The 5591-nt window shown below is 32.8% G+C and overlaps 1 pseudogene; it reads right to left on the bottom strand.

Moving 5' to 3' along the window:
- Positions 1 to 1422: 1422 nt before the first annotated feature.
- On the bottom strand, positions 1423 to 5106 carry LOC142623123 (eugenol synthase 1-like; annotated as a pseudogene).
- Between the last annotated feature and the right edge of the window lie 485 nt (positions 5107 to 5591).

Here is a 5591-nt window from a genome sequence, read left to right on the forward strand (position 1 = left end):
GTGGCTGAGGCCTGAGCCACAATAATTTTTTTCAAATTTCTATATATATATATATATATACATATATAGATATATATATACACACACATACGCACACTCATATATATGAGTTATCCAAAAAATTATAATTTTTCTTTTAATTATGAAGCTTACTTGCCCACCATTTCATTGATTTATAGTCATATATAAGGGAATTCCTATTATTCTATTGTTTACTATTCTTTTTGCTTCTCTTAATTGAAGAAATAATTGGAAAATATAACAAGTACAAAGATGATGAGTATTATACATATTCTATATTTCTATTACCTTTCCCCTTTCTTTTTCATTTACCTTATTCGTGTAAAAAAAAACCTTATTAAGAGTATTAAAATACCTCTAATATTTTATCCCACCTCAAAACAATGGCATTGTTAAAGGTGGTCATGGCCTGCATGCAGCTTTTTAATTTCTCCCATTAGAACTAGTATAAAAAAAAAATAGAAATCACATAAAAATTTATTCACCTGCAGCCCCCTGAAATTTCAGAATTAGCTTTCAAATTTTAGAATTGACAATTGAAAATTTTGAGCTAGTCCAATAAAAGTAAAATAAAAAATCTCAAATAAATTAATTTGGTAATTGGTTAGAAATATCCAATACTGTTTAGGGTAGTTCTTTGGTCTTATTGAGCTTGGAGGCCTAATATTGTGTAGTACAATTCATTTATTGTATTAGCTAGGCCTGAGTTTGGTTGGGCAAGACACAAATAAATAAATAAATAAATAAATATATATATATATATTAAAAGTCCTGAAAAGAGGTTATATGGCAAATTAGAAATATAAATATTCAGCAAATTTTATTTAAAAGTCATTATGCTGAGTTTATAAAAAAAAAGTCATTATCCTGAAACACGAAATACAAGTGGACAAAGTGCATTATTCGTGTTCAACACAAGGAAGTCAATACCGTACCGGAGGCTGTACCGGTTTGGCCACCGGTACGATATATTTCGGATACCGGTCAATACCGGTGTACCGTTTCGGGTTTACCGCTATTTTTTATATATATATATATATATATATATATATATATATTATATACACACACTAAAATCTCTAGAACCATGGTTATAAGCATATAATATTTCACTTATATTATAGTAAATATAAAAGTTTATCATAAAATATTACCTCAATTCAGAAAAAATTATTCATAGTTTAAAACTTTAGTATTAATTAAAAGGAAAAAAAAAAACACAATATAAAAAATAGAAAGCTTAGTTGTTCATTGCATACTAAAAAAACAAATAATACTAATAAGTTAGTGTAAATAAGTTATTATTATGTCCTTACAAAAATTCAAAAATTACAAAACTAAAAAAAAAAAAAAAAGTTTTTTTTCTGTACCGGCCGGTACGCCCGGTATTGGCCGGTATTGCACGAAATTGGCCGGTATGGCCGGTACGCGACCGGTACGGCCGGTATTTTTTCCGGTACAAAATAGAAGTGTACCGGTACCGGTGCACTGACCGGTACGGTACGTACCGGCCGGTACGGCCGGTACCGGTACGGTATCGACCACCCTGGTTCAACAACTGCCAATAACTACTTATTCCATCTCTCACTGGCCTTTCACTCATTCAAATGCAGCAATTGTGGGCTTCGGGGGATTATCTAGAAAAATATCAAGAAGTTGATCAATTGTTGTGTATTCAAGATCCGGATACAGACTTGAAGCCTCAATGTCGTCCTCCCCGAGCTCAAAGTTCATCATTTCACCCTTTACAAATATGCTGTGAAGGATAGACACTCGAATGTTATTTGGAGCTGGTGTGGCTGCACAAAATAATAGTTCTTAGTTAAATAAATAAATTACTATATATTTAGAAGTAAAACTGACGTATGATACATATGGAGAGCATAGAGCTTAATTAATTCAACAATATTGCAAATACATCTATTTTCACAATTTTTTGGATTTGGTCAATTGAAAGTGGTGGAGAAAATGATAGATCAATATAAAAGTGGTGTGTAGAAAATGTTGACTACTCATAATCGACTACTTTAGTATATTGTGAAATTGAATGTGTCTCGAGATTTATTGTAATTGATGATTTAGTAAAAATATTTGTTTGCCTTGCATAGTAAATTTGTTTGCAATTTATACATGTTGGTGCAAATACAATAATAATAGAAATAACACAAAGAGAAACTCGCTCTCTTTAAGACAATTCAATATTTGAGACAATTCATGTTAGCCTATTAATCAATACAATTAAAAAGAACAAAATAGTCTCTCTCATTTTCAATGTGGGATTAAACATTTTTACTAACTCCTCATCTTCCACATTCACTCCCACATCTTTACATTTATGTTATCACATTTATTCATTTTAATTATTTAATATTAAAATGCTCCAACAATACATACTCTTACAAAGTCGAACCAATTCTTCTTCAGGGACATAAACCCTATTGAAACTCCGATTAGTCTTCTTCTCCCAAAGTGATATCAATTCGAGTTGTGACACGATGTTTTTTGGGGGCCGATAAATGACAATACGGTTGCATGTTCTAGGGTCATTGGTCACTTTGATAGTGTAGAGTGCAACATCTTCTTCATAATTTAGCACCGCTAAACATACATTAGAAATTTCACAAAATAAAAAAAGTGATTACTACATATAAATTAAAGAACAACGAATGCTTATTGAATTTAAAAAATGATTGAGAAAAAGAAATTTAATTGAAGGCATACCCTTAGCATTACCACTTCCATATACTACAATATCATCTTGTTTCTCGTGTGGACGAAGCAAGACATTGACAAAATAAGCACCAAAGCAATTTGCAGAAACAAATGTGTAAGGGATCCCAATTTCTTCTATGACCCTCCTGATCTTTTTCTTTTAATCTAGAAAATCTTGAAAAGGGGGAAGAGGGGTTACCCTGTCCTCTTCGCATCCAAAATCTGATGGAAGGAACCTCTGGTAGGCCATTCAAAAAATGTTCAAAGTTAGAGATTTTAAAAAAATACTAATACTTTGGACTTAACCATTGAACCGGAATAAATTTGTATCATTGTTGATTATACGCAAGAGGATAGTGTGAGTAGAAAAGCTGTATTATATATTGATATCATCAATCAATTGTTTGAATTAAAATTATACAACTTGAAGGTGAAATTGTTTAAATATTTTAAGGGTGCCGTTAAGACTTTCAGCTCTGGCCAAATATGTAGCTCCTCATGGTTTAATACACACACGAACTGTACTATATATATTTTAATAAATTTTTTTGTAACTTCCATTTATTGTATATGTAAGGGCACGATATCTTGGTAACCCAAACTCACTTAGAATAATGAGATTGATATTTCCAAACCCGGCCTAAATCAATAAATATTTGTAAAGAGAGTGGTATGAACAAATTGGGCTTCGCCCGATGACAAAGATAGAGAAGGAGGAGGTAAAAGTCTAAGATTTAAAAGTGTAGATGGATCTTTACAAGCATGCCCGAGGACAATGTTCTTGGGTTGTCACATTCACTGTTCAGTCTCTTTCTCTTTGTTACTATTCTGGCTCTAATCCCCTTCCTTGATTTTTATTCTATCCTCCTTTATCTGAGAGTCCCTTTCTTTTATATACTCCATAGCTTCTTGCATCCTAGCCCTCCATCTTCAACCCTCCCAAATCTCCTAAGGACACTTTTCCCATTAGACTTCTGTTGAAGGTGGTAGAAAGAGCTGTTGAGCTGTAGAGCTGCTGAGCTATGGAGCTACTGTTCAGGTCATTTCCTCATTAATGCAGCTGATAAAGCTATTGTCAGCCATTTAATGCAGATGAGTAGGTGAGACTTTACAAGAACCCTCCTACAAATATCTTGTTTATCCTCAAAGGCGCTCACCTTCATCCTTTATACTCCCCAAGGACGCTTTGTCACTTCCTATTCTCTCCTCAGGTAACCTCTCTTCGTGAAGAACAACTAAAGGCTACAGCGGTGCTTCCAATATTCAGTTCTCGGGTCTCCACGGTATATAATCCAAAAAATTTACAAAAGTTACTTGTATTTTGTAATTAAAAGCATACAACTGTGCATATGTACATTAAATTTTTTCTTTTTCATTTTTTGTATGCTGAATTTTAAAATGCTTTTAAAAATATTTAATGAAAGATGCATATGTATTTTATTTAATTGAAATCCCCAAAATACATATGTATTTGAAAATTACAATTACATAGAGTTAGAGTACTCCTAGTAATTAAAATCTTCCTTTGTTAACGATTTCACTATGTTTTGGTTTTCGGTGATAACATTGTATTATTCCTAAAGAGTTGTCTTAAGTTTTGGATTTCTCTATGAGGGAATTTTGACTATGACAACCACAAAGACTTAAAGTATAGAGAGTGAAGATCTTGCCATGTCCAAGAGATTATATTGGAATGTGACTCACTGTTAATCTCTCAACCTTGAAAGGAGAAGGTGCCTTTAGAATGTGTTGAGATAATTAAGTCACACACTAGCCAGACATGCACTGTTTATGGATGAGTTCATGGCATTAATTTGTAGATCAGTTCCCCCTTAAGTGAACGATATTTTATCTAATGATGTAGCCCAATTATCACAAAAAGAATGCCCTTATTTAGTTATATCCTACTTAAAAAAACATATTGGCCTAGCCCTGACCAAAACTTCCAATAGAGAATGGGTACCTTTATATTACCAGCAACTTTGATGGCATCTATGATTTTGACTTGGTCAAGAACTTGAGGATATGCCAACGTGGAGATAACTATGTCCACTTCCCGAAGTACTGATACAATCTTCTCATGCTCATTGAGCTCTCCCTGCATGTCTCAGTTGAACATATATAGTTACTTTAATGAATTATTGCTGCTGAGAGAGAGAAAGAGAGAGAGAGAAAGATTACTTGGACAATGGTGACACCCATGGACCGAAAATCCTTGTGTAGATCTATTTTGGTAGGAATTGTTTGTGGGGTTATAGGATGAGCATAAGCGTATGTTGGATGGCCTAGGAAGATGCTTGCCTTCACCGTGAACTTTCCTATGTACCCAGTTCCCCCAAATATCAGGATCTTGCTCTTCTCTGCCAATGCCATTACTCTCCCTCTCTTACTTCCACATATTTCTCACCACCTCACATGATGCTATATTTATTTGAGTAATTTTTAGATATTTCTAGAGTATGTTTCTTTAATTAAATTCATGATAGGATCCACTATGAATATAAAAGAATGAAGCACTACATTACCGTACTTTGAAAGTACCTAGAGATTAGGACACTAAAAAGTTTTTTTTTTTTCCTTAAGGAAATTGTATGGTAGAGTTCTTAAACTATTATACACTCATTTTGAAATGAATAAATTCAATTTTACCATGTTATCAATAGTTTAAATAGATATAAAAAATTGTGTGTCAATTTTTTATATAAAAAATTGTTGAGGACATATTTTATGTAGTTAGTTAATCCTTCGACAAAACGCACTTTACTTGTATTTGGGTAAATCTAGGACGTGTTTAATACTTCAAAGAGCATGTTGTTCAAGTTTAGTATTAAAACCATGAAGATTGGACCAAGAAATAA

Source organism: Castanea sativa, chromosome 1 (genome assembly GCF_040712315.1).
Source record: "Castanea sativa cultivar Marrone di Chiusa Pesio chromosome 1, ASM4071231v1".
Classification (NCBI taxonomy): domain Eukaryota; kingdom Viridiplantae; phylum Streptophyta; class Magnoliopsida; order Fagales; family Fagaceae; genus Castanea; species Castanea sativa.